Source organism: Oreochromis aureus, linkage group 15 (genome assembly GCF_013358895.1).
Source record: "Oreochromis aureus strain Israel breed Guangdong linkage group 15, ZZ_aureus, whole genome shotgun sequence".
NCBI classification, from domain to species: domain Eukaryota; kingdom Metazoa; phylum Chordata; class Actinopteri; order Cichliformes; family Cichlidae; genus Oreochromis; species Oreochromis aureus.
The window spans coordinates 10427994-10452201 of NC_052956.1; the positions used below are offsets into that span (position 1 = coordinate 10427994).

The 24208-nt window shown below is 41.3% G+C and overlaps 1 protein-coding gene across 1 annotated transcript in view; it reads right to left on the reverse strand.

Annotated features, from left to right (window-relative positions):
• LOC116310716 (tyrosine-protein phosphatase non-receptor type 14) overlaps positions 1-13377 on the reverse strand; it is a 42651-nt gene extending 29274 nt beyond the window's left edge. Inside the window, exon 1 of the mRNA XM_031727594.2 lies at positions 12986-13377. The gene's annotated coding sequence lies outside the window, so the exon portion shown is untranslated. The remainder of the gene's footprint in view (positions 1-12985) is intronic.
• Positions 13378-24208: the final 10831 nt, after the last annotated feature.

A 24208-nucleotide genomic window follows, 5' to 3' on the forward strand; every position in this document is an offset into this window, starting at 1 on the left:
AGCAAGGAAAATTATGCAAAAATAAATACACACATGCATGAATGTGAGGGAAAAAGAGCAAAAACATGACAAAGCAATGTTCCAACGATTAGGTGAGGAGCAAGGGAGAAGGAGGTGGAGTAAAGATGGAGTGGATGTGTTGCTTCTTGTCCTGGGCTCTGGCTATGTGCTGCTGATAGTCAGCTTGGACCCTGGCCCAGATTCCTCTCTACCCTGACTGGAAAAACAGAGCACACCTGACACAAGTATGCACCACAAGGAAGGAAAAGTGTGTGTGCGTGCGTGCGTGTGTGTGCGCGCGCGTGTGTGTGTATAACAAGGCTGAGTGAGCAAGAGAAAAAGACAGGGGAGGCAGGCTTGAATGAAAGAGGGCAAGAAGCTACAGAGTCGGGTTGTTTGCTACAATTTTAATTGCACTTGCTTCACGCTCATCTTTTGTAATGGCCTTGCCCCTTTGGGAGCCGTAACACATTCCTTACTCCTGAGTCCTTCTGAGACGGTAATGTGGCATCATCTTCTTCGTGTGTTGTTGTTTTCTTTCTTTCTTTCGTTTTTTTTAAACGGCCGTTTGCACTAACACATACGCACAGGGCGAGAAAGCCTCAACGAGTGACTAACTGGGTTACATCGGTTGAGTAAATCAGCTTCACTTTAGGATATATGTGCACGCTGACCCCAGTCGTCACATGACCCTTAACCACAGACCCTGCGACCCTCCTCACTGACTCCGGCTTAGGGTAAGTGACATCACAGGCTGACAGTAAAACCTTCCCAAAATGACTCAAGAGTGTTTCCCGAGCACCCAGGCCTCCAAGATCACTGTCAACAAGTACACAGACAAACACACAAAGACACAAATAAAGACGCATACTTTCACTGTGTAGTGTACAAACATAGACAAGCATCAACAGGGCACACCGCAAACATATACACAAGATCTCTCTCAAACACACACACTCACCCCTTCACCAGGTTCCTCAGAGGTTAGCCAAAGGACCAGACAGCAGTTGGTGCAACTCTAAACTAGTAATCAGTGGCTTGGTTAGGAGTGTGTGGTAGAGTAAAGCCAGACAGAAAGACAGACAATAGTTTGGGATCTAACCCACTCCTTGATGAAAAAAAACAAAACAAAACAAAAAATGCCCTGCTTCAGTTCTGCTCCTGCAATGCAGCGACTTTTTCTCCTGACCGTCGTGTTTATTTCCAGCGTGCAAAAACACCATATACGTTTATGAATTTGCACATTGTAATTTTGTGGCACAGACAAAACGAGAGGGAAAACTGAGGAAAGAGGCTTGTTTTTCTTTTTGAGAGTGGTGAGCTCTTTCTAAATATATGTGAAACCATTCCCATCTTTTGTTATGTTTGTTGTTGTTGTTGTTGTTTTATATTCCCCCACAACTGATATTGCACAGGGGTAAAAAGTTGGAATCAAGTAGCTTTTTTTTCCCCCTTAATGTGCGTGCTTAAACCACAAACCACATTACCACTCAAGTATATAGGGGTTTTTTGAAAGACGCACTGTGGGTTGACATTTTTACACACATTTACATCAATCATGATAAAAACGATTGTGGGGGAGCTAGCCGAACCTCCGAAGAAGTTTGACCTTTTAGTCTTGCATACTTTTAACTGAGCACCATGGCAAACAAACGTCCTGTCAGCATGGTGTCAGATACATCTTTAATCGAGCATTTTTGGGCTTGTGCATCAAGGAATCAACACTACTTATTTGACGCTGCAGTGCACAAGTTGTGTCTTCCTCATTTAGCAATGAGAGTATTTAATTAAAAAGCTTCCTAGGTTTTTTTTTGTTTGTTTTTTTTACTGTCACGCTTCTAGCTGCTTTTGTCACTACACAATATATGAGGTTAAACAGCTCTCCGGAAAACCACAGGTCCATTTTTTGGTCAGGGTTTCCTTTCATATCTTGGTTTTCCCTTACTGTAGGCCTGATCACTTAATTATGATTTGATCCCCTCGTGATTAACTTGTTACCTGAAAGATCTCTGTGGAATATTAACATCATGCAACACATGGGTGTTACGGCACAGGAACACTGAAATGCATTAAAATATAATGGATATTTGTGTTGTCTTTTCGACCTTGGTTTAAGAATTATGATACTCTATCCAACATGCACTCACAACTTTATATTGGGTAGAATTATCATAATTGTTGTGACTATGATTCTGTTGCACTAAGGGACAAAATTTCTTGGCACAGCCAAGAGGCGGAGGAAGATGTATTGATGGGATTCTGTTGGTAACGACCTCCCGTTTGTAGCCAACTGTGACATGTCTGAAAGGGGTGGAGGACCGACTCCAAGGAGTTGCTGCCCCAAGTTAAGGAGTTTAAGTTCTCATGGTTTTGCTCCCGGGTGAAGGAAGAAGGAAGCAACGGGTTGAGAGACAGATTTGTGTGGGGTCAGCAGAGATGCAGAGGCTGTACCGGTCTGTTGTGGTGCTGAGAAAGCACCCTCGGAGGTGTCTGCACAGATTTTGTCCCTTGGCTGGCTTAGTAGCACCTCGAGTTTCTCCACAGAAAAAGTGGAAGTAGTGGTCAAGGGATGGTCACCCAGGATGGAAGGATGGATGGATCTGTGGATTTCTATACTGTGGCGGAGGTGTGGTCCCTGGCTCAGCTGCAGGGGAGGAGTGGTGCAGTGAGCTCAATGGGGCGGTGCCGGGGAGGCAGGTGAGATCACAGCTGGTGGCGTTTGGACTGATGATGGTCTTTTTTCCCCTTTTTAGTGAGGCGGGAGACAAGAGAGGGGAGTTGGAAAAGCTGAGACCAGCGCTGACAGACTGTGGGTTGTTGCATAAAACCCTAAATAAACGTGACATCTGTGAGAATAACCAGTGTGTGTCTGGAGTGCGTTCTACATATACCTTTGTAGTTTCAGTACTCCCTTCTATTCCTTTCTGGAAAGCTTAATTACTGGTAGCTGACAATAGAAATGCTATTGATGTGCACTGAAATGCACAGAGATATGCCTGCCGCTAATAGGGTTACTAAGCATTGTGTGAACTTATCTGACAAAGGCTTGAATGAAATGGATGCTCCTTTAGGTAAAAGTGCTACACTTCAGCTTTCTTTCTGATTCATACAGAAAGAAACGAATTGAGAGGATGTTCTTTTTTCATACTCTGTGGATGTCAAAACAATTGGACACACACAATTATGCTCAGAAAGAAAAAATAAAGCAGATTCTTGCATTAACTAACCAACTTTAACTAAGTGTAGTAAAGTAAATTTGTTTGTGGAGTTTCCCTTTTTGCAGTATTTAAACTGGTTCAGGATGTCTGAGTTTGGGCTCAATAATTCAGCAACTTCAGCGAGACTGCATGACGCAGTGTCAGAAAAAAAAGCAGTCCTGGCCTTTTATAAAGTGACACATGGCAAATAAGAAAATAAACAGTTTAAACAGTGTTAAAGGCGAGAATGGTGACTTTTGCATCAGCAACATTTAAGCACATACCAAAGTCATGAAAAATTGTTTTCATCATCATGAAGCTGCCGTGAGTCTCATCAGCTTCTGAACTAATTGTCTTCTAAGATACCTGTCCTGCTCTCCATCCTGTAAGGCCAACAATCAAAACAATGGCACAGCAGGAAATACTCATTTCACTAGCTGGGCCCACGTCCTCAATTTAGGTTTGACAGCGATTTAGTAGGTAAAAGTGAGTGCTTTGACATGAATTGAGCTGCGGTTTGGGGAAGGCCTCGAAGGGGACTGGCGATGGCTCCCGGGCCTGGTAGATCCCCATGCACTAAATAGAAATGAAGAAGTTAAAGAATTGAGAACAAAGAGGGAGGGAGGGTGGGGCACGTAAACGAGAATGAACAGCTTGCAGAACTGGGGGAAACTACATAGATGACAACCGGAAGGAGCATGTTTGGAGGCGTGGTCCTGCTCCTGAAATTCCGATACATAATCTCCAACAAAAGAAAAGTCCTGCATGCAAAAACTGAGACCATTTCCAAATAATTTCAAGTGAGATCCTTTGTATTGAGCTGGAACAGAAAGCTTGACAGGTGTAAAAACTGTTGCCAAAGTGGGCGGGATTTGAAAACCAGCTACAGGTTAGCAGCTGACAAAAGATGGATTTAAAATGAGTTTGTGTTTTTTTTTTAAGAAATGCTGACATGGGTTTCCTCAGCTGGGGAATTTCTGCAGAAAACCAGTAGATGTTCCTTCACTTGCATTGTCCCCAACTCGACTGATTTATTTTCTGCAAAAACCTCAGCTTGCCTCAGGCTGCAGTGTTTTTCTGCCAGTCACCTCTCTACCCACTCAGGGATAGATTCTGGGGCCACCTAAAAATTAACCAAATCAAAACATGCTGTGACTTACAGGCCAAAAAAAAAGTGCTGCTTAAAGCTGCTAACTTAGAAACAAAACATTAAAAACAGGCATAATTGTGATATCCATTTCTTTTACATTACCATCACAAAGACTCATTTTAAACACAACGTCTTCTCAGGAGCAGAGCTGCTAACGTGCGTGCTCCCCCTCTGCTCTGGTTCATGCCGGCCTCTGTCTCGCTTTGCTCCATTCACGTCCACACAATAGCGGGAACAAAACAGCACTTTGTCACCTACTGCTAAGACCATTAGATGCAGGCCGCCGAGAGGCGAGGAAGCAAGTGTAGCGTGCGTAACTCAATCAATCTCATCTCTGTTGCTTGTCTCTGTCTGAAATACCAACGCTGCCCTCCCAACACCCCCAGCTACCCTCCTGTTATACACAAGCACTGTAGCAAAACAAATGGGTGCTTCACAGCTCGTAATTACACTTCCTCCTGCGCAGTCGTTTTACTATTTGGTCTGTGAACCTAAACCGAATAGCTGGAGTGTAAATCGGGTATCTTGTGCTCAGAATTTGTGTTTTTACAACTAATTAAAGCATGTGGTTTTCCTAAATCAAGAAATATAGGGCTACTGGTTGTTCTTTTTGTATAATTAATACAAACAGACTGTTTCATAGAAGGCTAAAACAAGCACACACTTGCATTTTTCAGTAGCTAAACTCACAAATAGTTTCAGCGCTCAGACAGTTAACAGTCACAACAAAGACCTACTTAACCTAAATTATTTTTATATGTGAACTTGCTGTATTGTCCTATCTGGTAACCCAGCGAACTGCTACTCCAAGCACAGCTAAATCAAAAGAATTTGGAAACACTGCCAGATTTCGTCTGATATTTCTAAAATCTTCTTAGGACTCTGATCCTCTTGTGGCCCACTAACTTAAAGTTGAGTTCAGTAGTGAAATGTTTTGGGGGAAACACACCTCTAAGTCCACACACACTCCTGGAAACATTCAACCAAAGTCTGTCTGAGTATTAGCTGACCCTGGACAGAGCATTATCTTAGCAGTGAATGAAGGTGTGTGTGTGTCCAGGTGCCCTTCACTTTTCTCGACAAGCGCTTAACCGATCTACTTCGCACTATCACTGGAGACCTAATGATAAGCAGCACTGAGTTTGAAGTTGTTCTGATGTGCATTTTGGTCAGTTTGTGAGGCATTCGGGGAATATCTGTGATTTGTACTCAAATAAACAACCACAAATAAAGTTCCAACACACGAACACTGCAAGAAATTTTCAGGTCAGCAATTAAAAATAATGGTTCTCACAACATACGGTTCATTCTCTGGTGGTAACGTCAACCTAAACAGCTACTACAAGGTGAATTTTCACTTGTTTATCCAGCTGCCCCAGTTAATATTAGCGCTGCTCCTCAGGTGTTTTTCTGTTTATTAGCCACACACATGATCCTCTTGGTGCCACCTTTTTCCTCCTGACAAAAACAAGACGATAACTAAATAAAAACTAATATACGAGGACAAAAACTATGACGCGCTGACGATGAATGAAAAATGAAATGAAAATATTCTGGAGACACGAGATGTAATCACATCTAATTAAGCTGTGTGGAAAGGTGCGACAAGTTTGGAAGCGATCCAATCAGAAGTAACTTCCTTGTGGTGTAAGGTTAGACACGCATATGATATGCCCCCAGGAAACAGTACTGTATACAGCTAGCTCCCATGCTCCCCGTTGACTAAAACTAGACTAACGTCATTTACCGCTGCTGCTCATTTCATGTGTGGATTAAAAATGCACCAAAGTAGCCCATGTTGCCGTATCATCACTAACACCTCATTATTGCAGTGGTGATGTCAAGACATGTATGCAGATGTCCAAATCTGAAAAAGCACTGTACTCATTCTGTTCATGTAGAGAGACACGTGCAGTATTTGTCTGACTGGCCTTTGCTGTACAGACTGGACAATCTGTACAGGACTAAAACATAAACTTTGCCATCTTTTGATATTTATCAACGAGTATTAAGGCCACATTAAGAAAAAAATTGCAACATTGTAATTTCCTTTGTAGTTTACTTATTACTAAAACTGATTCTAGTAAAACTTCACTAAGTCATCTACACAGGGCATTTTATAGAGGGTAAAGCAACGTCAATCTCCACACTTTATAGTTATGCTGCAATAGGTGTAGACTGCTGAAGGAGTCCCATGATGCATTGAGTATTTCCTTTTCAGTCATCTTTCTCACTAAACATGTGTTAATAGACCTCTCTGCATTGAATCACACTTGTTATTAATCTCTGGCTCTCTTCCACAGCATGTCTTTATCCTGTCTTCCTTCACTCACCCCAACCGGTCCCAGCAGATGGCCCCGCCCCTCCCTGAGCCTGGTTCTGCCGGAGATTTCTTCCTGTTAAAAGGGAGTTTTTCCTTCCCACTGTCGCCAAAGTTCTTCCTCATAAGGACTCATATGATTGTTGAGTTTTTTCTCTGTATGTATTATTGTAGAGTCTACCTTACAATATAAAGCGCCTTGAGGCGACTGTTGTTGTGATTTGGCGCTATAAATAAAAATGAATTGAACTGAATTGAATTGAACTTTGACTTTATTCTAAAATAATATTTTGACTTTTCGCTCAAAATTTTGACTTTATTCTCCTAATGAGCAGTAATGTGTTTTTCTTAATGCCTCGTCATAAACATTTGAAGAAAGCACAGTACTACAGAGATCACTCTCCAGACACGTCTCAGGGACATTGGCACTGTGGATCAGGCCCCTCTTTGTCATCTGACACTCTGCCCATGTGTGTTTTTGTCTGACCCAGAGGATGTGTGTGTGTGTGTGTGTGTGTGTGTGTGTGTGTGTGTGTGTGTGTGTGTGTGTGTGTGTGTGTGTGTGTGTGTGTGTGTTCACTTTTACGCCTAAAAAATCCTTTATTAAAAAGTGAAAAATAATAATATATATATGCATCTACTTTTTCTTCCCCGCACACAGGCTCCACTCACTCACCCTGCATAGACACAAACATACTGTATATCTCACACAAACACTAGCAGCTGCAAACAGATGGTGGAGGCAGGCCACCAGACTGTGTTTCTAACAAGCGCATCTGCTTTCTCACTTTCCAGCTCTCTTTTTTTTTTTTTTAACTCCTCCAGCTCCATCTCTCCGAGACAAACACACCCGCAAATAACACACTTGAGGACACGGCGGCGAGAGTGACACAAACACAGGGCAAAGCGTTCGCACTGTTGTGACGTGCAGACAGCGAAGGGGCCATGTCTGCAGCTTCCCACACGCACACACGCAGCTTTATCTCGCTTCAACCTGGACTTAAATGGGTGAAGAAAATTGTTACACTAAGTGAGAGCAGACTCTCGCCAATTACATTGTTTACATACCCATTGCTATCAGCGAATGAGACATCAGGCCCTGTTTTTAAATTCACTGAACTGCTCTGAAAGGATCACCGCACTGACAAACCTTCAAAACGAAGCTTAGATTCAAAGATTCGTACATACATTTCTGTGGGTTTTGCCAATTCTTTGAATCATCCCAAGCAAAGACATTTCTATAAAAAGTATTTTTTAGCAATCAGCAAATTTTGTCCGGTGTATCTTTTCAATAAACAGATTAAATTACTTCTTCAGCTGCTACTCATTACCTTAAAACAAGTGAAGGAGACATGCCAGTGAGCACTAACAACTATCACAATCACAAAAAACTCAAAATAACATCACTATCCGGAACTGGAATTCAAATGAGATGCCAAACTGCTTATATTTAGCTTGTGACGACCGGAAATACCATAGAATCAAAGGAAAAGTGCAGGAAAACAATAGAAGTTACAGTAGCAGTAGTGACAGTCACAGATAGGGAATGCCCAATGTTTCCCACTGGCACTGAAATCTAAACAGTGTCACTAAAACATGACGAGGAGGAGGAGGATCAAAGGCGGATGCTTTACACTGTCCGTATGCTGGTTTTCCAAACCAGCAATGACGCTCCTCTGCCGACTCATATTCCAGCAGGCAAACCGGAGAACTGATGTCATGCAGGCAGACTTGGATATTTAACTGAGAGGCACAGAGCTGGATTGTGTGTATACATGTTCCCTTTAAAATTCACATATAAGTCATTCCCAGCACCTGAATGAGAAAACAAAGGCTTTAGATAAGCAAGGATATGGAAAAGGCAGCAGAAAGGAAATAGGAGACACAACGCTGGTGATTCTCAGGCTCTTATCGTGTTGGTTCAGTTGGTGAGGATGGCGAGAAAGGAAGGAGTGCGTAAACATGGACAGTGGAACTGATAGCAGGCGGCTCCCAGCCACAACAACAAAAACACAGGACCATCAATCGTCAGCCACCGAGTCTGCAGCAGCCAAACCGCGATGCTCTTCACATTTTCCATAACCCCCCCTCTCATCTCCTCCTGGGAACCACATCACGGTCTCACAACCATACACACAAATACGACTCCACACACAAGCTCAATCACCCAAAAGCCACTCAGTATTTTCTCATGGCTGAGCCCCCAGGAGCCAACGGGGACGTCAGTAGCACTGAGTTTACAGGCCTATGAAAGCAGAAACACTTTGGTTTTGCTCGTGTTGACATCTGGCTGTATCTAAGACCCATAACGGCCTCAAAGGAAGGAAAAGTCACATTTTAAACGTGGGATCACATGGAAAATTTCGCCCCTTGATGCTCAAACCTCCTCACAAACCCCTCTGTGAACAGTCCCACATCACAGGAAGAATCACATGTTTTTAAATTCTGGGCTGTTCAGAGGTGGTGGGGGTCAAACCTGTTAAGTGTAGGCGGCAGGGCTAGCAGTGACTGACACCTAGCACGAAAAACACCTGGTGGAGTGTGGGAGACTTGGACAGGTCGCAGCACGCTCTCTACTCTGTTGTTGTCTGCTGGGCTGAGAGAACAGAGCGCTCACAGAGAGCACAAATCTGACAAAAGCATCCATGCATGACTGAATACACTCACCACATGCACAAGAGATACTCCTCACAGTCATACGCTGCACCTACAGCCAGCCGTTATATTATTACTTTACAGTAACATCACTTTTGTTAGCTTTTTATAGACTTTTTTTTTAAACAATAGCTGCTTTCTTGCTAAGTACCGGTAAGTGATTTATGTTCATTCATGAGCATATCTGCTCCTAGGTAGAAGTTCAGTATTGTTACTGATACCGACCCAGCACAGCTGATTGGTGAAACTTTAATACTTCTTTAGAACTAGCTTAGTAGTACCACCACGGGAGGTTTTAAAAAGTGCAGTTCCTTGAGTGGCCACTTGAGGCATTCTTTAAAAGCCTGCAAATCCCCATAGGCTCACATGTTATAATGTCCAACTTTACAGCAGAAATAAACATGTTTACAGCCTGGTAGAAGAAACAGTTTCGGTCTCTATTGCGCATCTCATCCTTCATGGGTGGTGTTTTTTAATGACTCGCCCATTTGCACTTTTTTGGGGCTCAAAGTTAGGGGCATGATCATTTTAATGATCATATCATTCGCGATAAAGACTGTATTCGTTTTTATGTGACCCAAGCCCAGGTACCTTAAAAGGAGCTACTTCACAAATTTCAAACAAAGCTCTTTACAAACTATGTGGAAAAAAAACTGCTCCCGCTAAAGATGAAGACAACAAACTTGCTCCACCACATGAGGCAAAAAACATGACATCTAATACAAGCAGGCTACAAAGGAGGAGATGCTAGCAGCCAGTGATGTGCAACCCAAATGTAAACAAATGTTGACAATGACAGTATTGTGCAAAATCCTGAAAAGGTACACGGTTAAGTTACTTTAATTCTTGTTAAAGTGAACTGTTAAGCAGTCACGTACTACTTTTACTTATAATTTGCAGGAAAACATTACCTCGGTTACTTTTGTGCTTACATTTGACTTATGCTGTGTCACTTGATGTTATATTGCGTCTCTGCTTTAATGCTGCTGTTGCTGCTGGCACCTTGTGGGAATAGATTCACACTTCACTAATTCACCAAAGGTCTTGTGGCAAAGAAAGAAACTGAAAAGCTTATTCATGCATTTATTTTCAGTAGGCTAGATTACTGTAATGGAGTTTTTACTGGTCTAAATAAAACATCAATTAATCAGCTGCAGCTTTTTCAAAATGCTGAAAATGGATCATATTACATCAATTTTGAACTCGTTGCATTGGCTTCCTGTGTGTAAAAGGATTGATTTTAGAATTCTGCTAATGGTTTATAAAGCATAAATATATTGCTGACCTACTTGAGGGCTATGAGGCTTCTGGGCCTCTTAGGTCCTCAGGAACAGATTTACTTGGAATAGAAGAAAACAAGATGAGGTAGGATTTAGTGTGGGTCATTTGTGGAATAAACTCCCCTCACACCTGCAGTGTGCAGAATCCATCAGCTATTGTAAATTCACTATTAGAAACGTCTTGTTTTCTTTAGCTTTTTTTCCCCAAAAAGTCTTGTTTTTCTAAACTGCTCCAACATCTCCCAATGTATATCTGTATGTCGGAGCTACTGTAGTGATACATCATTAAAATGGTGTTAAAAGCTGACACGATTGTACGCTTGTGTCTTCAACCCAGGTTACAGAAATCGAGAGGTACACGACCGGCCGAAGTGACAACAATGCAACATAATTTTCTGTGTGGGCTTAAAAGAACCGTAACAACCCATCTAAGAAGTCAGAGCTCCACCTAAACATCCAAATACGGTCACTTCTCACACCAAAACGGCAACATAGTCAAAGGCAAACCTAGCATTGAGGCTTCAAAACAGGACTTCACAGACCTGTGAAGTAGGTGACATAGAGGTGCTTACATCCATCATTTAAATACAGTCTTTGTATACAACTAAAGTTAAAAGCATTGCAAGGACAAGAAATAACTGCTAAACATCAGTTTTTCCAATACAAAAAGTATATTTAAAGGTAGAGTATTAGCATGTAAGTTGATATAGGGGACAATTATTTACACACTGAAACACTTGATTTATGAAAAATACACTACAGTGTCATTACTATTAGATGTGAGACTTTTGGTTGCACATGTGAGTGTTTTATATTGGGTATGGCCAAAGAAGCTATCAGCAGATTAGCACCTATTTTCATTGCAGATTAGTTTCATCTGTATTTAAGTCAATGCCTTGGACATGTAATCACTTTTAATCACAAAAAAGAGGTCATAGCCTTCTTCACCCCTTCCATTTTCTACTGCAGTGCAGCTATGGTGTAAAATAACAAGTGAACCACAAGCTGACTACGAAGGAATTCTATGCATTTCTTCCACTTTGGTTAAACTGTTATAACAATAACTACAATAACTGCTGCTGCTGCTGCCTGTTTTTTTCCCCTCTCTTCCTGTGGTACAGTGTGAGCACTTGACCAAAATTACAGGTATGTTTGCACCACACCGTAATCAAATGGCCTCTAGACTCAAATGACCATTGGCTACACAAACAATAGCCACTTTTCCTTTTAGACGCAGGCTCACATTAAGCAGTAAACACCTATTATGATCTTACCGGGCTGACCTTCAACAAAACACCCCTTTTGGGAATTAACATTTCAGCAACTTTCCTTGAATAAAAAGCAGGAAAGAGAGTGCCAAAAATGGCACTGAAAGACAAACTAGATTTGTGACTCTCTACTCCACAAAAGAGAAGCATGGATGGAGGTTTCTACTCTGCCTTTTAGTCCTTTAAAAATCTCCACCAGTGTTTTAAAACTGCTGTGTACACCCAAGCCACTTGCTCGGGCACCATGTAATTTACGCAGCATGCCTTTGAGCTTATAAAGACAGCCAGATGTGTGTGTGTGTGTGTGTGTGTGTGTACACCCTACGCCTCCAGCAGCTATGCTGTGTTGCCTTTACTCCCCTTTTACAGTAATGCTAGTTGTCCAAGGTGCATGTTCAAACACATTTTTCTTTTCTACACAAACAAGTACACACAGTTTGCAGCCAGGGTGTGAGGACATCAGTCCATCATCAGCTTATAGAGGAAGGCTGCTCATACTCAAACACACCATTCAGCCACCAAGCTTGTTTAATACAATTCAACGAGGTGAATTTACAGATGCATTCTCTGTCAGGGATTATGGAAATGTAATGTACACATGCAAAAATGACAAATAAATGAGGAAGGGCCAGAAATTCCAGGTGTTGCGCACTCCACATGGCAAGAGCCCACTGCCCAAACCCAAACTGGATCTTACAGAGGGCTCCATTGGGTCTCCAAAGCCCAGTTCAGTCGTGTAATTTCACGATTACCTCATTAACTCCGGGGAATCTTTCAGCGGTTTTCCAGCCACACACAGGTTCTCTAACTTCCCAGTTTTCTCTGGAATCGCACAGACTCCCATCTTATTAGATGTAGAGGGGGATTTAGAGGCTCTGTCTGTGATGGTGATGCATGTTTATGTGCAGGAGAAAGGGGGGCATTAAAATAGTTTGGATCTCCTTTTTGCCCTACGTGGCCAAGTCATTTGACCTACATCTAAGCACTCCTACTGTGGACTTTACAAGAGTTTGGATCTACTTCCAGATCTGCAGGAAACCATGAAGAGCAAAGCTTAACTCTTTTTGACTGAGGTAGATTTTCGCTTTTTTCCCCCCCGTTAAAAGAGAACTCACCCCTGATCCTGCGCTACATGCCGATTTCTTCTCCCAGCTGAAGAAACTCTTCTTTGCTTGTCGAGGTTTGGAACTCACGGCAAACAGATAATCCACCTTAAGTTATTTAACTAACTTTAAAAAAAATTAAAAAATATAAAAATCCGGCATGAACAAGAAAAATCTGCGTCTTCTCACATCAAAATGAGCTCAACCTTAACAACAACCAAAAAAGTCGCAGAGGCAGACCAAATCTTGAGCCTCCTTCTTCTCGCAGTTTTGTTGCCTTTTATTTTTTTCTAGGAAACACAAACAGTCACAAAAAGTTGTCCGACTTGGATAAAGCGACGTGGTCTTCTCTCGCTGGGACTCTTCGTATGTTTATAGTGGTCCCTCTAGTCCAATGGAGGCGTTCAGGACAGGCGGACAGAGCCGCTTGCTGCAGCTACGTTCAAAAGCTGAAGACTGCATCGGAAAAATGAGCTTTACGTTGAACGTCCCGAGAGGCTTAAGTTCGAGATAATAGTCAAAGAGTCCGAGAGGAAAAACCTATTAATTAATTGTCAAATTAAAGTTTTTCTTTTTATTGAGTGTATTTGTTATTTTTGTAATCATATGTGAGTATTTCTTTTTTTAATTAATTTATTTATAACATTTTTCAAATTAAGCAATCAAAGGAAAGACTCGTCCATTGAATTTCTCTAAACTGTACTCAGAAGCAGTAAGGTGGGAATTTGGCAGGCCTGCTTGTAATTATGACAATACAGTTTTAGTGGATTGCAGTGATTGCCCACGACCTTTATAAAAGCTTTAATTATAATAAGTCTCAGTAAGTTGGTGAAAAATTGCAGTTTTACGTTTAGAATACAATTGCTTGGATAGACTCCAGCAGCCTAATCTGAGGCAGGCTTTCTTACATTAAAATAAGATAGGACACAATAATCTAATCTAATTTTGACAAAACACAATAATACAAAGCATCGAAAATGGATTATCTTACATGTGGAGTTTTAAAGTTTGGGGGGGGGGTTGTATTGTTAAATTATTACTGGGGCAGCACGGTGGCACGGTGGTTAGCACTGTTGCCGCACAGATCCTGAGTTCAATTCCAACATCAGGCCGGGGTCTTTCTGTGTGGAGTTTGCATGTTCTCCCCGTGCGTGGGTTCGCTCCGGGTACTCCGGCTTCCTCCCACAGTCCAAAGACATGCAGCTTGTGGGGGTAGGTTAATTGGATAATCCAAATTGCCACTAGGTGTGAATGTGCGAGTGAATGTGAGTGTGAATGGTTGTCTGTCCCTGTATGTTGGCCCTGCGACAGACTGGCGACCTGTCCAGGGTGTACCCCGCTTCTCGCCCTATGACAGCTGGGATAGGCTCCAGCGCCCCCCGCGACCCTGAAAAGGATAAGCGGAAGCAAATGGATGGATGGATGGAAATTATTACTGCTCTTGCTTGAGTAAGCTATTAAAAAAAACACGAGACAACTGGGCTATGAGACTGGACGTGCCGTTTTCGCCGCTCATTTGCACCCCCCCCACACACACACACACACACACACACACACACACACACGCACACACCTCAGAGGTCGCACTGTGAAAGAGGACCTGAACGCAACAGCGCCGTCCCCTCAGGAGCGCCGCCCCCCTCCACTCTGACATCAGACCTGAGGAATGCGAGGAATGCCGGGCTCCTGGGAGAAGTCCTCTTCGTTTAATGGTTTTCCAGGGGGGACAGAGGTGACTAAATGTCGAACAAAGGAGTCCCCTCACTTATTTATGTCAGATCTTTTGAGTTACAGCCATGGTGGAGCGATAATGAACTTTTTTTTCAAATGCATGTCGACTATATTCAGATTTCATTAAATATAAACAACTGTTTTGACCTAAGACTGATAGACTTAAAATTATACAGTAATGTATAGAGCAATGACTGCCTGGATAACAAACTGCAAGTGACTTTGAGGATCTTATAAAGGAAGAATATATCTTGTTTAATGTGCCTCACCCACTAGCTTCATGCCGTTACAAGCCCGAGTGACCATTTCAAAGCATACTCCATAAATATCACCGCTGATGATCAGTCTTTGCATCCTACAAGCACACCACTGCGGAATATTTCATTATACCACAGGAGAGGAAAAATACTTTTTTTTTTTTTTTTTAAAGTGCAGATTCATTATTAACATCCCTCACAAGAGGTATTCAGCTGAGCTCCTCTTTGGGAGGATCTGAGACTCAGTAAGAGCAATCAAAGTGCAGTAGAGTCACCTCAAAATATTGTTTTCACATAAAAGAAGCAAAAGTCTCGGCTTCTTTTTATTTACTCTAAACTAAAATAAGGCTTATTAGTTGGGCAGAAAATAGCACTAATTCAAAGGTAGCACAAGCCATCTTATTTGTGACCGAATTGCAGCCTCTTGTGGCTCAAAAGCAATTGACAGCCAGCAGGAGCAGAGAACCAGGATCTTAGATAATCCTAGTTAAATCATTCAAAAAATTTGAAATAAGTGAAAAAGGTAAGCTAAGAAAATAAGGACATGACCTTGTCCTTGTCCATCTGACAACTAGTCGTAATAAAACTGATTCTAATTTTGAAACAGGTGTTGATTTTGATTGATATATTAGAACAGATCATCTTTAATCCTAAACCGAGCCTTTGGAACTTCCAGTAACCTGAAATGAATTATTGCTTCAGTGCAAATATTGTGTTACACCTGTGGCATTTAACAGCCTACCACGTTATGCGTGCAGCAACTGCAGTTTTGTGGGACGGACAGCTTTGAATATGCAGCGTAACAAAAGCCCTGCATTTAAGAATTATGTAGGAAATATTTCTACTGAGAAACCTGACAGTTTAAGCTGTTGCCTTGAGGTCCAAATTCCATCCTCCATCCTTCTCCTGCTTTACCGGCATATTAAACGTCTATTCTTCCGAGCAGTAATGATAAACTATGGTATCATGGGGGCCTAATTATTAGCAGCAGATGCATTTTGCATTTTGCTTCTGGAACGACAGATGAAATATCACACTGCCAACTTCTCAAACTTTATAGATACAACCAAGAAAAAAAAACATTTAAAAAAATCACAAGCCCCTAAGACTTACACAGAAATGTTTTTAAAGTAGATGAGGAATTACTAACAAAGTTCTTTGAAATATCAAACTAAAAAAACAGGAAATGCTCTGCCGGGATTGTTTCTCTGTCATGTGTGAAAAATTCAGCACGATGATCTCAGCCGAGTTCTGATGATCAACAAGCTGATAAAAGAGATTCTTGAAAATAACAACAATGTTCAAAAGTTGAAGGAAAAATTAAACACGTCCATGCATTCCAACAACAACAAAAAAAAGGTCTAAAATTATTGAAGCACTGAACAGTTCAAGTGTAAGAGTTTTCAACAGGCCTTTAAAAAGGACACTGCAGCTTCAAGAGCTCCAAGTGAAACAATATGTTCTTTATTTTCTATTTCAGGCATTTTGGGGGAAAGGCCTTGCCTTTTGCTTCCTGAGATTTCCTGCGGGAGATGCCTTGGGAGCGCAAAATACTATCACTGCTTCATTCCATGCTACAGTTTGAAACACTCCTGAATTCAACAGAAGTGTTGTAATATTTGCTGATGAGGCTCCTGTAAACATTACATGGATCAACTGAAGGGTCGGGTGCATCTCTCAGGTCCTGTGTCGAGTCTTTCGTGGATTTTTTTCTATTCCTATTTATTGCTGCGCATCTGCTACTCTGTGGTCAGTGCTGTTGCCCACAGCAGGGAAGTGTCATGGTCCCAGCTGGCCCTGGAGAGGCCTTTTTTCTTCTGTCTCAGTCTCAGTGTTAGTGGTGGGTTGGATTTTCTGTCCCTTTTTGGGATTCCTGGGCTTCAGTTGGACATTTAAGGCAGCATTTAAGGACTGGCTGGTGCATATATTCCTTATCAAATCATTGTCACCAATGGGGGTAATCAGGCCCTGTGCCGAACTCATTTGTCCTGTTTAGAATATGCTATCAGTAATCTGATTCTCTTGTTTGCCCTTTAGTTAACTGAAGCTGGTTTATTCAGTAAGATCTCTCCTGGAAGATCTCATCAAGAAGGACTGCGCGCTTCACACTGGCTGGTATCCTTGGTTTGGAAAAGGACTCTTTCATTGTACACGTATAACGCAATTGTGGAGTTACGTTTCTAAAATTCTGTTCCACTTTAACGTGATTCAACTTTTGCCATTTAACTTACCAGGATCTCCTCTTGTCTCCCTATCCTGCAGATATAATCCCCTGTCATGTTCCTGTTGAGCTCTCCTTACCTGAGTTAATTATTTCTGTTTCAGTATTACCTATGAATACAGTCTGTAAACTGCTGCCAGTGTCTGAGTCTACGTTCTTGTTAACCGTGACAGGAGGTTCTGGGTGTGAACCTGGGCTTGGTGGAAGTGATCTGGAGTTTACTCTGGGAACACTGGTTGCCATCAAAACATGCCATGTTAATTCACTGCACAGGTTTCCCTCTGCTACGGTTCTAGGCGTGGGTTAAATGCAGAAAATTAAATTCCCTGCTGGGTTCAATAGAGAGCATCCTGTCTTAAGTTCAGAAAAATGTTGAGCCAGAGAACGACATCAGAATCAAAGAAAATCAGAACCACGTGTACAATGTGGAAAGAACGCCACATAATAAACTGGTTTAGATACTTCAGAATATCAGATTTTCACTTCTGCAGTAATGCTAAGAGTCAAGAAATGTGTAATTCTGATTACTACCAGTTTATTTTTCTTTCAAATAAACTCAAAATGCAATTTAATGGAAGAGATGAGAAGGCTTGAAACCAAAGTTTTATTGTGAAAGTATATTTTGGTTCATAATTTAATTTGAAAAGATATCAAATTTTAATTGTGTATTTCCTATATTCATTACACGTAAAGTAAAACATTTTTAGCCTTTTTTCAAATTATGGCTCACAGCTCATGAAAATCAGAAATCCACTAATACCCAGGGGACTAGTTTAGCTTACTGGATCAAGCAGGTGGCCCATATGCAACCCGGGTAACGCAGAGGCCTGGGTTTGAATTCGCTCTGAGGCCATTTGCTGCACCTGGTCCACATGGTTTTTTTCCAGCTAGCCTGTATTCTCTCCACTGTACAATCAAATAAATGCTAAAAAAACAAAAAACAAAACAAAATACACATAAAAAAGAAAGAAAGAATTTCAGTAATCCAGCCTAGTTCTGTACCTGCAACCACAGTCACGAGGAAGACGGCTGACTTGACAGTGGCCCAGATGATCAACAGTCATGTCAATGGAAAATTGTACTTAGTAGTCAGTATAAGCTTTTAATGATATAAGTTTGCATATGATAGAATACTGCATGATGACCTCTTGATGACTTAGACTGTTGTCCACTACAGGACTGTTTTATAAATTCTTTCTCACAGCTGAATAAGCTGTTATTATTTCACTCCTGCCAGGAAGAGGAAGAGCTGGACACTCTTATCTGACGCTCCCTAACAAGAAGAGAGGCCGCGTCTTTCTGTATCCCACAACACACATGCATCACTCTTATCTTCACTCCCTACGCACTAACTTTCCTCTGCCTATGAATAGACGTATTCACTGTTGTATTATTTTTGCATATAAATAAAGACAAGTGCAAGAACAGAACGCGCATCACAGGGCCCCCACTCTGGTGTGAGCGTTCTGTGACCGCCCTTGTATACAAGTGAAAACCACAGCGTCTGTGTGTGTTTCTACTCTTAGACTCTCAGCTGAAGAAGTGTCTTTAGAATAAATCTCTTGACAAGTCATCACAAAGAGGGTAAGCCACAGAAGATCATTGCTAAATAGGCTGGCTGTTCACAAAGTGCTCTATTGAAGCATATTAATGGAAAGTTGACTGGTAGTGAAAAATGTGGAAGGAAAAAGTGCACAAGCAGCAGCCAAGAAGTTGGCAGCGCTCCACAAGGAGTGACTGAGGATAGTGTCAGTCCATCCAGAGCCACAACACACGGGTGTCTTCAGGAAAGGAGCTGCAGCTGTCTCGATCTTAGACCAGCGTCCTACCTGGGCTAAGGAAAAAAAGAAATGGATTGTGGTCCAAAACCTCTTTTCAAATTAAAAAAAGAAAGAAAAGAGAAAAGGAAAAGCAGAGACAAGCAGAAGTCCAGTGTGTTCACACTCTTTGTGATGATTTGGGAAGCCACGTTTTACCAAATCCAAAGTCAACACAGCTACCAGGGGATTTCTCAGGACTTCATGCTTCCATCAGCAGACAAGCTTGCTTGCAATGTTGATTTCTTTTTCCAGAAGTACTTGGCAGCTGTAAGGTACAGGAAGATGAGGAACACCTGACCCTAAAATACACACAGGTCTCAATCAAAGCAACCTGGGCTTCAGTAACACCACAGCAGTATATGAAAGTTTACCTTGTTGAATTAAATTATAAATACATGTATCTTATTGTAAAAGGAAACACGAGGGGCTGAAAAAGATCAGTTTTCATTCTGCTGAGGGTCACCTGTAGACTGAGGTTTTTTCACATGCAGTTTGGCTGTTTTAGACATAATTGTGACTGATGGTAAATTGACTCAAACTCACCCAATCTTACATGACCTTTCAACACCCTTGCCTTGTTGGATCGATAAGCCCATAAATGGACTGGACATCAGTGTGTTTTCACTCTATTAGAGCCGTGGAGAACTCAGGCCGATATTTCACTTGAATATGTTGCGCAATGTTTAATTTAATCTGTGTTATGTGTCATGTTTGATCTTGATTATTTAAGTGTTTGTTGTAATTTAAGATATTATGCTTGGTAAATTCGTCCCACTTTGTTGATCTGTTTTGTTGTTGTACAGTTTTGGTAGATGTCATAAAACTGGTATGTACAAAAACATGAACAGGTAACCAGGACTCCAACTGGAGACATTTGTTTTGTAGTTTTTAGTATTGTGTGGAATAAATTACTTTTTTCTCCTTTTTTTTTTTTACATTCGCCTCTTTGTTTTTTACTACTGAATTGCATGCTAGCTTCCTCCTAAAAAAGCAGGAGTCAGAAACTTCATGCAGAAGCGACAAAAGGTCAGAAAATTGCCACTACATACACTCAAACACAGCCTATCACAGCTGTCTTAGAGCGAGAGGCAGGGTACACCCTGGCTAGGTTGCCAGGGCTAACACATAGAGACAGACAACCATTCGCACTCACATTCACACTTACGGGCAATTTAGAATCACCAATTAACCGAACCCCACTAACCCAACCAACTGCATGTCTTTTGACTGTGGGAGGAAGCCGGAGTACCCAGAGAGAACCCACACAAACATGGGGAGAACATGCGAGCTCCACACAGAAAGACCCTACCCTGATGAATGGGTTCAATACCCTGGGAATTGAACTCAGGACTTTGTTCCTGTGAGGCAAATATTAGATTAATCACTAATATGTGGTTAATCTAGAAGCTAAATGTCGTCTGCTTCACCTAATCCAAAGCAGTTTTAATGTGTGTTTGGGATCACTGTTCTGCTGGAACTGCTGTTTTGACGTGATGTTGAAGATTTTGGAGATAAATCTCCTTCATCATTATTTCATCTACTACCAGCAAAATGACCCCGGAGCATGATGCTGATGTTTGAAAGCCTCACCTCTACTTCTCCAAACATGCTTCTTGATTGATTGTGGCCAAATAACTCCATTTGTGTTACATCTGATCATAAAACCTTCCTTCAGAAGGCATTAGGCTGGTCCATGTTGGCAGCTGCATATTTCAGTCAAGGTTGAAGATGTTGATTTTGGAGTAGGAGCTTCTTTTTGATTGGCACCTTCTCAGTCCATGGTAATGTAAAACTCGCTTCACTGCGGACAGTTTAATAATAATGCATACTTTATTAATCCCATAGGAAATGACTTAGTCCTCTGCATTTAACCCATTCATTCAGTGACGCAGTGGGCAGCTACCAATCCAGTGCCCAGTGAGCAGTGTGTAGAGGCAGTAAGTTGCTCAAGGGTAGCTGTTTGATGGAATTGAACTCCCGACTTTCCAACCTTCTGATGATGGGGCAAATACTCTCTATACTGAGCTACCTCTGCCGCAAGCTTGTGTTAACTTTAACCGAGTGTGAGTTACAGGAAAATCCAGAACAAGTTTAAACTTGTGCACCCAATTCTTGTTTTTAAAAGTCATTAAAAATGTATGCTGCACAACCACTGACCCCTGGAAAAAGAACAATTCCCATATTTACCATGAGATTTATCTCCATTATGAGTATACAGAAACGTCCACTCATCAACCCAATCCAAATATCCTAACTTTATGCATCTGCTGTTTTTATGAGACATAAAATTCTACAAATGAAAATACATATTACTCACAGTTTGAGAACAAAGAATTCCCAGCAGAAAAAAAGAAGCCCCCTCACAAAAACAAGTGTGAAAAGAATTAGCTGAACAGCTGGAGTCATGACAAAGGATTGGTGAATGCCAGAAAAGCATAGCAGTCATTTATGAGTCAAATCATAATAATCATCTGAGTAATAAATGTGTCAACTAAGCTATAATAAAAAGAAAACTCTCTAAAGGTCTGGGACTCGCAGACAGCATGTTTATATCTTTATAAGCTAAATTCTAATGCACACGTCTACACGACTCTCGAGCTGTGCTCGCCTGCTGTGTGATGAACCAGGGTCCATCGTTTTGCCTGAGGCAAGCTCATGCCTGGCTTAAAGCCAGAGCAGTTTTTCTCTGAAGCTTATGTTATGGGATTTGATGGTGTGAAAAAAGTTCATCCTGGGATAAAGAACCTTGTAGGCGTTTTGTTAAACTTTCTTTAACCTATAGTGGGTTTAAGTATTAGCCAGTATGGCCTTTAAAGCCCTGATCCATGACAAGAGGTATATTTTATTTACTTGCTGAGGCCATGGCCACATAGATGAATACTTTTGAAAACGCACGTTCTATCGCTCTGTCTTGTTTTTTCAGAGATGTGCGTTTCCCACCCAGAAAAGACCCACCTTGAAAGGGGATAAACTTTAAAAACATCTCGACAGTAGTTATAGAAAATGTAGCTTTTGAAAATATCTGACCTTTCTAACCTTTTGCTGCATGTAAACATGGCTTCTCACTTTCCTTTACTTGAGGCTGTTTTCTCTAACCTCAGCTTCCTTCCCCTGTGACGCGAGGAAGGAATGAAAGCGAGTCGCATTTTCCATACGGGACATCCCTCTTTAATCTTTTTTATACCTTGAAGTGACGTCTGCCTGGCCATGACGCACAGCCGCGCAGCCTGACATTCGGCTTTCATGAATTGCTCTGGACAGTCAGAAAAGTGGCAAATATTTCACTTAAAGTCTATAATTAGTTTGTAAAAGTTTACAGGCACAGTCTATTCGGCTCTAGAATAGGTAGCCTTAATATTTGATGTAATAGCCTACTCTGCTGCTTGGTGGGGAAATAAATAAGTCACTATGACTGAGCTGAGATGCTTGGAAAGAAACAAGACGCCTAGCTGACTAATAAAAAGGTGGCATGACATTTTTTTTATGATTCACTTATTATATAAATCACACCCTCCAAATAACTCCAATGTGTAAAAATATGGTCACATCCTTTGTGTAGACATGGCTTTCGTTTTTCTTTCACCATCCATAATCAAACTTACAGTGACCGCATGCTTTCTACTTCCTACACGGGAACCTGTGAGGACAAAAGAAAGGACACGTTAAACAAAATCAAACACAAAATATCAAATAGTTTTTAATGTCACCGACTGAGAACCTGTGAGAAGCTTTGCTCTCACTGTGTGAAAATCTCTAATGTGGTATCAGAAATAATGTAGTCCTATATAAAAAAGGAAGGTTTCATATGACTCTCATAGGCCCCTTGCACAACCTTTAAGAGAAATAATTTGAAATAACTTGAAGTAATTGTTTTCTTACTGGTTATATCAGTCTCTCACGTCATTGTGGAGGAATTTGGCCCACTCCTCTTAACCATATTGCCTTTAAGGATTGCGAGCATTTGTTTATGCACAGCGCTTTTAAGGTCCCACCACAGTATTTCATTCAGGCTGGGTCATTGTAACACCTTGATTCTTTTCTTTTTCAGCCATTCTGGTGTAGATTCACAGCTGTGCACATTGTCTTAACCTTACTTTAGTGCACAAGGTGTCCACAAGGTGGTGGGTCACCCCTCCACCACTGTGCTTCACAGTTGATGTTTGTACTGAGAAGCTGTGTTTGATTTTCATCTAACGTGGTGCTGTGCATTATGGCCAAACATCTCATGCGTCTGAAAGACATTTTTCAAGATGTTTTGTCATTTGTTCAGATTCATCTTTTCAAACCTAAACCATCCTGCCACGTTCATTTAGAGAGAAGCTTTCTCTGTGGCAACCCTTCAAAGTAAAACATACTTGTTCAGTATTTTTCTATTTGTACTGTCATGAGCTTTAACATTTAACACACTAAATAAGAGTCTAAACATGTAGCTCTTGGTTTGTTTTTCCAGTTTCTCAGAGCATTGCATGCTCCGACCTTGTTGTAAATTTGCTGGGATGACCCCTCTTGGATGGTGGCATTGTGTTAACGCAGACCTGAATGCTTCAGACCAGTAAAGTTATTGTTTATAGACATGCTCACACTTCACTCATGATCAGTTAATCAAGTTCATTTGATTAGCACCACTTGGCTCCTATGGAAGCAATAAGGGTGTACTTCATATTTGAAAACCTATGAAAACCTTTATGTTTGGTTTTTTGACCCCCAACTGGTCGCAGCAGATGGCTGCCCCTCCCTGGTTCTGCCTGAAGTTTCTTCCTGTTAAAAGGGAGTTTTTCCTTCCCACTGTCACCAAAGCACTTGCTCATAGAGGGTCATCTGGGGTTTTTGCTGTTTTCTGTATAATTGTAGGGTATTTACCTTACAATATAAAGGGCCTTGAGGCAACTTGGTGTGATTTAGCACTATATAAATACAGCTGAATTGAGCTGAATTGAATATATAAGGAGTCCTGCTGTAAAGAAACTAAAGACTACTTTGAATGAAATAAGTACTTGGTAGGATGATCCTCTAGAATCCCTAACCATTAAGCATTGTCACAAAATTCAAAATATATTCTCTGTTTTTTAGAGATACCTTCTCAACATGAAAGAAACAAAACCCATAAGAAACTTATCTCTACTTAATATGTAAGAATACAATAATGACTCAAATGACACCTTATAAGGAGACAGGTAAGGTGTTAAATCCCCTTACCCTCCAATTC